Source organism: Taudactylus pleione, unplaced genomic scaffold, assembly GCF_031769625.1.
Source record: "Taudactylus pleione unplaced genomic scaffold, aTauple2 ptg000520l, whole genome shotgun sequence".
Lineage (NCBI taxonomy): Eukaryota > Metazoa > Chordata > Amphibia > Anura > Myobatrachidae > Taudactylus > Taudactylus pleione.
The window spans coordinates 10724758-10738383 of NW_028284922.1; positions in this window are offsets into that span (position 1 = coordinate 10724758).

A 13626-nucleotide genomic window follows, 5' to 3' on the forward strand; every position below is an offset into this window, starting at 1 on the left:
AGTGAAAGTATCTTGACTGTCTTAAACCAGTTTAAATCTTTATTGAAAAACGTAGGAGTTGTCTCAGAATGGGAGCCATGCAAACACTAGAGATGTTAGACAATGATGTGCTGCTAATGGAAGCGCTGTTTGGATCGGCCCGTCGTATTATGCATACTAAGTATGGTACTTATGCAATAAGGTATTGTGATGTATGGTTTAAAATGACGATGAAGAGTGTTAGACCGTTTCCCAGAATTGGTAGTTTTGTTAAAGATGTATTAGATAATGTCCGGGATCACATCAGTCTGATGCACTCCCGAGAGAAAAAGGTCAAATATTCTGAATGTTTAAAGTTGTGGCAGCATGAAGGGGATGCGTGGCTTAAAAATGCGCAAGCGACGCAAACTAGAGTTGCGAGCGCATTGCCAGAGAATACATCCGCGACGCTGAATTGCAATGCGGGTGAGCCGCAAAATGGCTTGCACGTGCAGCAAGGTAGCATTGCGGAAGGTATTGCCAGCAGTTCATGCGCACCATCCCCACCTTATGTGGATGGAGGTGCAAGTACAGTTATCAAAAATACCCATAAAAATGTAGCAAGCAATTTGTACCCTCTCTTAAGCAACTATAAAGAAAATGTTCATGATGTGGTTGATGAGCCTATTGTAATGTCTGCCATTTCCCACGCTGTACAAATGATAGATGCTACGCCACGAGAATCACGAGTGGTGCCGCCATCTCCATCGGTAACAGCAAGGGAAGTGCTAACACCCTCTGCACCCGGAGAGGAAATTGTTAATACCATACGCAGCAACAACAGGCTAAACCCCCAGCCAGGTAACAAGGTCAAAGGTAGCAGCGCTATCGGTCTGCATCCCATTCGGACAATAACTGTTCCGAATGGAAATGCGGATGCAAACGGTGTAGTGCCCACGAGGGAAGTGGTAATGCATTGTCCTTGGACAAGAGCAGAACTAAATTCCATCATAAATGATTTCCCCGATCCCAAAAAGGAATTAGCCAAATGTCAGAGATTTTTGAGGAATTTGGGTAGTTCTCATGAGCCAACTAATAAAGATTGGCATGTGGTGTTAAGGGTCTGTCTACCACGCAATACCGACGTGACAAAATTTATCACGGATTGTGTATTGGATGGTGACGTTCCCTTAATGGACCAAGTAAACTAAGGTAACATTTCCCGCATTGTAACTCAATTGAGTATATATTTTCCGGTAGTAGTTAACTGGAACAAAATTTTCACCATAAAGCAAAAGGAGAGTGAATCTGCAGAAGAATATTGCGACCGGGCTCTGCAGGCTATCACCCAGTACACTGGGATAGAAGATATTAAAGATAGCACTCACCACAGGTGAATGATAGTCACGGTACTCATGGACGGTCTTAAGGAAAACTTAAAGACTTGGGTTCAGACCTCACAACCTGGCTGTAGGGGAGTCACAATAGATACACTTCTAGAATCTGCCATAGAACATGATAAGAACATCTCAAAGAAGAGAGAGACCCAGAGCGAAAAACTAATGGCTCTGGAAGGAATGACTGTAACATCACAGCCAACAGACACACTTGCATCTACACACACACCTACACCTGAACAGTTATATGTACTCACTAATCCCACACAACAGCAAACACAGCTCTATTCTACTAACCCTACACAACCACAGGTCCCACACTACTCACAAACTTTATATCCCCCAAAATACCCTTATCCTCAATATCCCTACCCATATCTACCATCTTTTCCCCCTGCTCAAACCTCACAACAACCCGTGTCTTCATCCGATCCACGAATATGTTTTCATTGTAACCAGCCAGGACATTTAAGTAGAACCTGCAGAGTAAAAGGGTAGGACCCCCAAACCAGAGAGTACCTGGGATATGCACAGAGACCAGTAAATATAAAGCAAGCACCAGCTCCAATTGTTGCCGTTAATGCTTTATTGGAGAATGGTAGCCAACGCTAGGGGTCAGGTCATACCTGTAGTCTACAGATAGTCAGGTTAATGGGAAGTACTAGGGAAGAACCGGTCATGATGGTTGATGTAGCTGGTACTGAATATCCTTTTCTTGTAGACACAGGGGCGATCAGGTCAGTGATAAAATCTCCCGTTAATTTACAGGTGACCAACGAGACAGTACCAACAATGGGTGTAACAGGTAAAGTGCAACATTATCCTTTAACAAAGTCCACAGAGGTTACTATTGGGACGTTGCATACCAGACATTCTTTCCTTCTGGCTGCTGCGGCTCCTACTAACCTGCTGGGTAGAGATTTGTTATGTAAGATGGGATGTGTCATATATTGCACCCCTGATGGTGTATTTCTAGATATCCCAGAGAGAGTTGCGCACAAGGTGCGGGATATGTTGGACACTCCCCAAAGGATAATGTATCACTCTACCTGTTTAAATGAAAACCCATCTCAGGTAGATCAAATGTTGTCCCAAATTCCAGATTCCCTTTGAATTAAGGATGGACAGGACACTGGATTAATGGCAAACGTAAGCCCCGTAATGGTAAATTTAAAAGACAGTAGACAAGCTCCAAAAATTCCCCAGTACCCACTAAAACAGGAGGTAGAATTAGGGGTTTTTCCAATAATTGAGCGATTTTTGCAACAGGGAATTTTAGTTCGTACAGCTAGTGTAGCCAACAGTCCCATCTTTCCAGTGAAGAAGAGTGGTGGGAGGGGTTATAGGCTGGTACAGGACCTTAGAGGTGTTAATAAGGTAGTAGAGAGCCAAATCCCCGTAGTGCCAAATCCAGCTGTCATTCTTATGCAGATACCTCCAAACGCAACCAATTTCACTGTCATTGACCTCTGTTCTGCTTTCTTCTCTGTGCCTCTCCACCCTGACTGTCAGTACATACAGAGGTGCGCAATATACATGGACACGGTTGCCCCAAGGTTTCATAGACAGCCCCAGTATCTTTTCCCAGGCATTGCACGACTGTTTACTATCTTTTCAACCTGCAAATGGATCTGTTCTAATTCAATATGTGGACGATTTATTGCTGTGTTCTGATTCATTTATGTCATGTTTGAATGATACTAAACTTTTGTTGCTTCATCTCTCGCATACAGGACATACTACAGCTGTGCCAATCCAGAGTAAAATATTTGGGACACTGTCTAACCCAGGGGTTAAGACATCTCACAAATGATAGAATCCAGGCCATACAGAACATGACACTGCCGCAGAATCAACAGCGAATTCGTACCTTAATCTCTTCCTCAAAGCCCGATCGTGTCACAGACACAGAAGAATCAGAGCAGGCTTTCCTTAATCTTAAGGATAGTCTGACCAAAGCACCTGCATTGGGAATACCTGATTATGAAAAACCTTTTGATTTGTATTGTACGGAAGCCGATGGTTGTGCTGCAGGTGTCTTTACACAAAAACATGGTGATGCCAGTAGGCCCGTAGCCTACTACAGTGCCCAATTGGACACTGTGGCAAGATCACTTCCCACCTGTTTGAGAAGTGTAGCAGCTACCTCTCTATTGGTGAGTAAATGTGAGGACGTAGTATTGGGTCATGATATGATTGTATACACTCCCCATGCTGTATCGGCTCTGCTGAACTCTGTTCAAACCAGACATGTCTCTTCGGCTAGGTTTACCAAATGGGAACTAGCTCTAATCGCACCTGCAAACATCACTGTTAAACGTTGCAGCACGCTGAACCCAGCAACGTATTTACCATATGTACAACATGATGTACAAAGGGTGGAAGGAGACGAGTTGCTGGCGGAGGGTGAGTTCAGCGGACATAATGATACACACGATTGTATGGAATATCTGAATCAGACCTTTACTGCTAGACCTGACATACACGACACACCTTTAGAGAATGTAGATGTGACTTTTTACACGGATGGGAGTTGTCATAGACAAACAGACGCAGGTGAATTATGTACTGGTTATGCTGTTGTAAATGACACAGACATCATAGAAGCCAAACCTCTTGGTCCTCCTCACTCAGCCCAGGTGGCAGAGTTAGTAGCACTAACTAGAGCGTGTGAACTGGCAGCATGCAAATCTGCTAACATTTACACTGACTCGAGGTACGCGTTCAGGGTGGTGCACGATTTCGGGACTCTATGGCGTCTGAGAAATTTTATGACAGCAGCAGGCACACAGTTGCACATTCCCGACACATAAAACATCTTTTAGAAGCAATCCAACTGCCCAAAGCTGTGGCAGTAATCAAGTGTAAAACCCATACATGTGAGGATGACCCGGTGTCACTGGGCAACAACAGAGCCGATGAAGCTGCAAAATGGGCAGCAGGGTTAAAAATGTTTTCTCCCACTGAAAAAATGATGTCTTTCCAAACAATTGATATGCTGAAATTAATTGAGATGCAAAATTTGTGTTCAATTCAGGAAAAGTCCATTTGGAAGTCCAAGGGATGTGGGCAAGAGTCCTCCGGGCTCTGGAGGGATGGACAAGGTAAGCCAGTAGCCCCCAAGGCATATTACCCCAGCCTGGCTAAGGCAGCACACGGTCTGACTCATCTGGGAAAGCAAGGTATGTGCAAGTTGGTGAGAGCATACTGGTGCGCACCAGGTTTTTCTTCACAAGCAGAAAAGATAGCAATGTCCTGCCTGACCTGCTTGAGGAAGAACATAGGGAAAGCGATCCCTACCGAACCATCCCACATTCCACTGACTGATGGACCTTTCCAGGTGATACAAATTGATTTCATCCAATTACCACCCTGCAGGAATCTTAAGTATATATTAGTGTGCACTGATGTATTTTCTAATTGGGTTGAGGCCTACCCAGTGGCCACTAATACTGCTGCGTTTACTGACAAGAAAATAGTTCAGGAATTTGTATGCAGATACGGTATCCCTAAAATCATTGAGAGTGACAGGGGTGCTCAATTCACAGGTGATGTTTTTCAAAATATGTGTAAGCTGATGGGTATTAATAGCTGACTTCACACCCCCTACCGACCGAAGCCAGTGCCAAGGTAGAGAGGATGGACGGGACTATTAAAAATAAGTTAAGTAAAATCATGGCAGAGACTGGACTAGGTTGTTCAGAAGCATTACCGTTGGTCCTGCATAGTATAAGGATCACTCCCAGACCCCCTCTAAATCTGTCTCCCTTTGAAATACTGTTCGGTAGACAACCTCATTTGATTATAAGTCCACGGGAAGACTTGAAAGGTAACAACGAGGTAACTGTAAAGTATCTTATATCAATGAGTAAGCAGTTAAAACAACAGCAGCAGAAACTGAAATTGTTGTCCAATGATATGCCTGAAACTAACTGTCATGATGTTGAACGAGGAGAATATGTTATGATCAGAAATTTCTTGCGTTCAGGTTGTTTGATCGGTGGGAAGGTCCATACCAGGTGCTGCTGACAAGTACTACATCTTTGAAGGTGGCTGTGAGAGATACCTGGGTCCATTCCACTCACTGCAAAAAGGTCAATCAACCGGTGGAGAAATGAGTCGGAGACAAGGCTCATAGCGTGAACCTATCGCTCGTGAGCTTGTTCCGGGAGGATTGACAAGGTCGTAGTGAGATACCTGAACTAAAGGAAATCTGCAGGTCTTGTTGTGGCAATGGACGGGCCTGCTGTGTTCACCATCCTGGTCGGTTCGGGAATGTCCAGTTTCTGTGAAGGGGGACCGATTGTGGAGAGGGGAGTTGATGGCAGTGCTGATGGAGTGGAGTCAGAAGGAGTGCAATGCCAATCAGGGGAGTGTCTGACCAATCTTAGTACTGTTATTGTTAAGAGAGCTGTTGGTAAGGTGCCAGATGGTTATTGTGCTAAAATAATACAGCCAGAAACTTGCATGTACCAGATGGAAGACCCAGAAATAGGATTGTTTGCAAGGGAAATGTGCTTAATGATAATGATGCATACCATTCCTTATGTTCTCCCTGATAATGTATATTTTATATGTGGAAGAAAAGCGTATAAGTCGCTCTCCCTGAGTTCCGAAGGTTTGTGTTACCTGGGAAGAGTAGTCCCAGAAGTTATGACCCTCACACATGTTGAAATGCTTGGTATACATAAAAACACACCATCACCATATCTTCACACACAATATGTACACAGAGGCAAACGAAATATGATACCTGGTGACATGCACAAAGCCACTCAGTTAATTAGTGAGACAACTGGCTTTCAAGTTTTAGTTGCATTGGATCCCACCAGGATCGCTTGGGGTACATTAAACTTTAGATATATTCAGGAACTTGCTAAATTGATAGATAATATCACCGAGATGTACGATGACACATTCAGGTATAAAGGGAGAGAATTGCAAGTGTACAAGAAAGAACTGGTGCAACACAGGCTAGTGTTAAATTATTTAACTGCTGTTACTGGAGGGTATTGCGTAACGTTGGCCACCCAATTTGGAGTAAAATGTTGCACCTATGTCACCAATGATACCAGCGACCCCAAGGAGGTGATAGACCGAAAGATGGATGAAATTCTGCAGCTAAAATGGGAATTTCGTAAGAACCATAATGCTTCAGTGGCTGAAGTAGGGGAGAAGATAGAAGGATGGTTTCATGACTGAACCCAGTGAAATGGTTCTCAGGTCTAGGGGAATGGGTCCAGGAAGTGATCGCCAGCATAGGCAAATTCTTAATCCTTATACTGATTGTCATCATAATAATTGGTATATGTGTCCGGTGTGTTCCTATTGTGTTGAAGTGTGGAAAATGTAAAAATAGAGTAAAACGAAAGAACGAAATTATGATGGTGGTCAGTATGAATACCGAGGTAAATACAGGCATTAGCAATAAACTTCTCTATTGTGTTGTTTATTCCTGGGGGGTATAAATATGTGTGCTCTGACCCTGGGTTCCTAGTCTTCTTGCTGAATGCTGATTGACGAGGGGTTTCTTGCTGATGCCTACATCTGGACCAGAGAGTGCTGCTTATGTATAACTGTACTTGGGTCTGTATAATTTCTTTGCGCTAAGATTATATGAGGATCATAGCGTGTAACTGCTGTACTTTTACTTGAATAATACTTTGTGCTTTGGAACCACAGGTTCTAGGTCTGGAGTCTTTATTTACTGTATGACTGCGTACGCAAAATAGCGTCATCCTTAGAGGTTTATAGGAAGGATATTAGAAGGTATAGGCAGGGGTATTCATTAGGTTCAAAGGCAGTATCCTTATGCTGTTAAGGGATCAGGCTGGTTACTTATCAGTGGACAGATTATTTATATTATAGTTGTTATTCTGGGTTGCCATCTCCTGAAGGGTGTTTACCAACAGACAGCAACTACATACCTATCAGCTCAGGCATAGACACTTCCTGAGGAACAGAGGGAAGCCAAATAGGTGGGAGCCCCTGTACTTCCAACATCTGAAGCTCTTATCTCTCCACATCATCTATGATAGAAGAACAAAAATGTCATTGGGGACATCTATCTCCTCTTTACCCTGCTTACCCTTTTTGGACAGGAAGTCCAGCATGGATGGTTTGAAAGAAGAAGGCCTAGCAACAGATGGGGATGGTCATTATCAAGACCTGTTCCCCCCAGTGGGTGTAGTCTGGGGGGTATTGGTTGGCATGCAGGCAGTGGAATAACAAAGGTCTCCATGTTGTCTATTCCATATTTCAGTTTGTGTTTTGTAGCCCACTTTATTCCTACCTAAATCGCAATGACAGAATCACTGGATGTCTTAGTGCATTCAGGCCAAATATGATCCATGAATTCCCAGACAGATTCCGGACAGATGAATCCTTTGCTTGTAATAATCTTTGGTAATTCCTGGCAAAGGTGGGTGTTATAGCCAGACACTTTGAAGGCTGTAACTTTGAACTGCTTTATAGAAAACATGTGAATGAAACCTTTCCACACTGCAGAACATGGTGGAGAAATCCCTTGAAGTTCAGCACCTAGAGCATCTTTTTTTTCATGTTCTCTGAGGCCTCTCCTGACTGTGAAGAAAGATTCTCCATACTGTAGTCTTCCATTGTGACTTTTTAATGGTGATTTCAATGTTGTCCACTGGCTGAGATCCATCTCATCTGAGGGTTGAGTTTTCCCCATGCAAATTAGACAATTCACATCGAGAAGGGTGACTCTTATGTTTAGCCGTGGTGTCAGTCTCTATTTTGGCAGAATTAGGCTTCAGTTTTTTACAAATATAGGCTTTAGTTTTTTAGAGGATATAACTTTATAAGCTGTTAGGATAACATTTTTGCTATGTTATTAATTAAAAAAAAATATTTTGTAACAAAAAAGTTTTCATTGCAATAGTCGTGCAACCCCTTGACAGAGAGCAGCACAGCACCCATGCACAGCTATGCCGATGACAGGTGTGGCTGACACGCACACAAAAAAAAATGTTTGTTTATTATTTTGAGCAGCAGCCCCTCGACAGATAAGAGCACAGCACCCTGCGCAGCTACGCCGATGACAGTGACAGCCAGGTGTAAAATTGATCATAAATTAATTAAAAAACAATTCATTTCTTTTTTCTGTGTTCAGTGTAAACCCCGCCCTTTACAAGCACCTGTAGTATATTAAGCTGATTGAGCAACTACCATATTTTTTGCTTGCATGTCTATTAGGATGTTATCTCTGAAATAGTCCTCCACCATTCTGTGAATGGAGACCGTATCACACATAGTCACGGTAGAAGACATGTCACTAGTAGGCAGTTCTCTCAGGCCCGACCAGATGTCATTTTTTAGTGACTGATCTGCATGACCAGCAGGCATTCTGTAAGGAAAATGTAGTTTTTTTCCTGGCAACTGTTGAAACTGAAGGAGGAGATGAAGGCGTTTCACATGCGGCTGACAATTTTTTGACCAACAGCTCTTTGCATAGTATTAGATTTTGGTCTGTTGGAAAAAAACTCACAAGGTAGGACTTAAACCTAGGATCCAGAATGGTGGCCAAAATATATTTTTCAGATTTCAATAGATTGACGACTCTTGGATCCTGGTGAAGTGAATCAAGGGCTTGATCCACCAGTCCAACATACTTTGCACAATCGCTCCATTTCAGCTCCTCCTTCAGTTTCTCCAGCTATTTTTGCAAAAGTCTGATGAGTGGAATTACCTGACTCAAGCTGGCAGTGTCTGAACTAACTTCACGTGTGGCAAGTTCAAAGGGTTTGAGAACCTTGCACAACACGGAAATTATTCTCCACTGCACTTGAGTAAGGTGCATTTCCCCTCCATAGCCTATGTCACAGTCCATTGTATAGGCCTGGATGGCCTTTTGCTGTTCCTCCATCTGCTGAAGCATATAGAGGGTAGAATTCCACCGAGTTACTACCTCTTGCTTCAGCTGATGGAAGGGCAAATTTAACTGTACCTGCTGGTCATGCAATCTTCGACAAGCGGTCGACAAAATGTCCGGATATTTTGCAGGCCACCGAGAGCATCTCCTACACAACCGTGTCAGTTTTTAAAAAACATTGCACCACCAAATTAATTGTGTGAGCGAAACATGGGACGTGTTGAAATTCGCCCAGACGTAATGCTCTCACAATATTGGTGGCATTGTCCGAAATCACAAATCCCGAGGAGAGTTCAAGTGGGGTAAGCCATTTAGCAATGATTTCCCTGAGTTTTTCTAAGTGGTTCTCAGCGGTATACCTCTTAGTGAAACCACATATACAAAGAGTAGCCTGCCTCTGTATCAGCTGTCTTTTGGTAGATGTTCCTGCTGCTGTTGCTGTTGTAGGCAATACACCTATCCAGTGGGCTGTCACAGTCATGTGATCCTTAGTTTGCCCTGTCCCACTTGTCCACATATCAGTGGTCAAGTGGACAGTGGGTACAACGGCATTTCTGAGGACATTAATAAGGTTTTTTTTTAATGTCCTTGTACAGATTTGGAATTGCTCTTCTACTGAAGTGGAATCTAGAAGGGATCTGGTAGCGTGTGGTACTGTGGTTAAGCCTAACATCCACGAGCACACACAGAAAAATATAATAAAGACAATTTGATTTTTGATTTTTTTTTTGGAGTCCAGAACTTGGGCCCAGAGATGAATACAGCACAAGCCCAGGACACAGCAGACAGCCCTGATGTATCAGCAGACAGCACAGCACCGTGACCAGAATGGATCAGCAGAGAGCACAGTGATAGTGACAGTGACAGCACCGTGACCAGAATGGATCAGCACCAGCCCAGGACACAGCAGATAGCACCAGCACCTCTCCCAGCCCTACACTACCCACCCTCCCTGTTCAGTCTCCACAGCCGGAGTGAAATGGCGTCTGTCACGTGGTCCCTATATACTACATTGATCATAGAGACGAAAGCTCGCGAACCACGAGATTTCCGTCTCTATGGTTTTGCCTCAGTTTCGAGAACCGAGTAAGGCGGGAACCACCGAGCCTGCTTGGATCCGACTCGGATATGCTAAATTCGGGTGGGTTCGGTTCTCTGGGAACCGAACCCTCTCATCTCTATACATAATACAGGTCCCCAATAGCACAGAATAGTTATGCAAAGCTCCTGTTAAACTAATGTCAGAAAATGGTTTTGAAAGTATAGATCTATATTAAACAAAATGCATATATGTTACTTGTTAATGATTCCTAGATATTTAAATCTAAGCTTCATTCATTATAACTTTCTTAATAATGCAAGCATTCTAGAGTACTGTACATCAGTTGTCATACGGCCGCTCGCATGAATAGGACAAGGCAGAAGCATGTGGTAATGGCATTGTGCAAAGGGAGTCCAGTCTTTCCTGCCTTTCTGGGGGGGTTGGTAAGCCTGATTCTACACAATGCCAATATCTTTGCACACAATGTATGTGTCTGAGTCACACTGCGCATGCGTCAAAGTACATTACTGTAGTCACACGCTGCGGGTCTTTATTCGCAGTGTGATAGGCAGGCAGAATTTGGGGGAGGCAATGGGGAGTGTCTACTAAAAACGCAGAAGTGTCTTGCAGGTTTTGGGGGGGTGTCACACCCTGCATCTACGATCCTGTACGCAGGAAACATGGCTCCGGTGTCTAAGTTACGGCAGCCATTCTCACTCAAGGAGTAGATGTTTGACTGATCTGCATCCGATGTTGATTATGTGTATGCAGTTGCAAGACAGCTGCGATGGCTCAGGTGGGCGTCCCAGCACAAGCCCCAATTGCTGTGGCATTACCATATTTTCGCACATCCACAGCTGAAAAAAGAAATCGCAGCTGCGGGAACGTTAGTGTAGTGTGTACAAATCTGAATCAAGCCCTTTGTTTTAACATCAAATTATTAAAGTGATAAATTCGACATAACAAACAGGATATATTCTTAGTTGGTGTTTTAAATAAGTAAATGTAGTTTTATGTAGGGATTACAGATCCACTATAAAATGCTGCTAATATGCTGAATAGCTAATAGTACAAATTGGAATATGTTAATATACATCACATTATTCTGTAGCTTTCTCTGAAGCAAAACCTTAAATATTGATTGGTGTCAGACAGGCAGTTCTGAATTCCTGTCTTTCCAGCCACAAAGATGATGAAGGAAACTGTCAGACAATGTTATAACAAGACATCAAATTCAAAGGTAACTGCAATTTTCCCGTTACACAAGACCACTATTATTCAGTGTTTTTACAGCTGATCAAACTCCTGTGACAAAGAAACAGCATTTCCCTTTAAAAGTAATATGTCATTATTACACAAGCTTCTGACAACTTCCCAATTGTTGTTTTACAATGACATATAATTCAGTTCTGCAATCTCGGTCTTTGCTATCTAACGGCTGCCAGCCACAAAGCAGGTAGCACAGGCACTGTTATATACATGCTGAGGGGAAATACAATGTTTTAATAATAGAAATAGTCTGGTTATCTTATTTATTTTTAAAATGTAATATTTTCTGCTAAAATGGATTTCTACATGTCACAATGCAGCTCATGCTGCCAGGGATCCTCATGACAACTTTTGAGAAATAAATGGGATTTTACAACTAGGGAACAGATACGACAAAGTCCATACTAAGCAACTCTCTCGGAAGGGGTGAAAGTGACGAAAGATTGGAGTGCAGTATTTAAAATTTCTGGGCGCCCATGCCCTTTTATGCATGTCACTCCCAATAGCACCGAGTTTAGACACATAAAGTGGATAAACCCATCTAAAGTCCTGGTTAGGGCGCCCAAGCTACTGTTTGGATGCCCTTACCATGGACTTTTTCACACATTTGTGCTCACCACCTTAGGAGGCTCTCGCGCCTCCCGAACATAGCAACAATTGAAATGCTTCATCGGGTGCCCATTATTAACAGCCAGTGGCAAAAACAATTGAATCCCCCGAAATTTCCAGCAGAGTGACCCATTTTGCAGGGTAGGCCTGCCTCCCTCTATGTGCATTGTATTGCTTAGTCATGGCCCTGTCCCCTGCTGTAAAATGAGGCGAACAGAGGGGGGTTCCGGGTACTATTACAAATTACCCAGGCTTGTTAGAGTGGCCCGGGTCAGCTGCTGAGGGGGACAAATGTGCTTCTTTGCAGCACGTGGAGCCTCGCACAGTATTATTATTTATTTTTTGGAGGGGCCATCACCACGCTCTTGTTAGATCTCGAATGCGCTGTTTGCGGCAGCACAACTCATACACCTCTGACATGGTTGCACCCTCTAACTAACAAAGAACATAATGGGTCATTAATGCAACTGTCCTGCTGTCCCACCCCAACCGGGAGGACATTTATCCAAATTTCTCATACTGCTGTAAGGTGTGTGTGCCTCACAAGGAGTGGTTGTCACAGGCGGTTTTGAGAGATGTACGGCTGGCAGCAGCTAAGCACATCAGAAGTGCTAGGGTAGTGCTAGGTATGCCGCCAGGGGGCATGATTTCTCACAAATAAAGTATATACAAATCCTGTACTAGAATAGTCTGCAAACTACACTGTAAAACAAGTATTCAATTTAAATGTAAGAACTGATGGTCATAAAAGTCACTGTGGGTGATTGGCAATATTTCTTGGCACCAAAATCATTTAAAATAATTAAAACTTGTATGATTCCAACATGAGAAAGGCTGCAGTAAGCAGAAAGGTCCATTAGAGTCATACTTGCCGACTATCTGGCTGCTCCTTCCGGGAGGGAGCAGCCAGATTTGCAGAACAGGGGGCGTGACCGGGAAAATGGGGCGTGGCCAGGCGGGCTGAGGGCAGTTTGCTTGTGTGACAGGGGGTGGGGCCACGTGAGTGCGTCATTTTGGCCCCGCCCCGCTACACAATGCAGAAAAACAGGCATTAGGAAGCAGGGGGCGTGGCCAAAATGACGCAAAACGGGGGTTTAGCAGGTACTGGTGACGGGGGGAGACGGGGGATCGGCGGAAGGTTTGCCTGCCTTTCCGGGGGGGCGGGAGCTGCACCCGTTTATCGGGAGGCTCCCACCCGAATCGGGAGGGTAGGCAACCCTGATTAGAGTTCTATCATTTGCAACCACTTTATTTGCAACTTGTTTCCCAGTTGGCATGCCTAGCGCTACTAAAGCACTGTGACTAGACAAACGTTTGCCCATTCACCTCTAAAAATACCCACTGCAACGTATAACAGTGGCAGATGCCTATGACACCCTCACACTGACCTGAGCAACTTCTCCTGGAATTTAATGTCAATATAACAGGAGACTAAGGGGTCTATTTATTAAATTGCA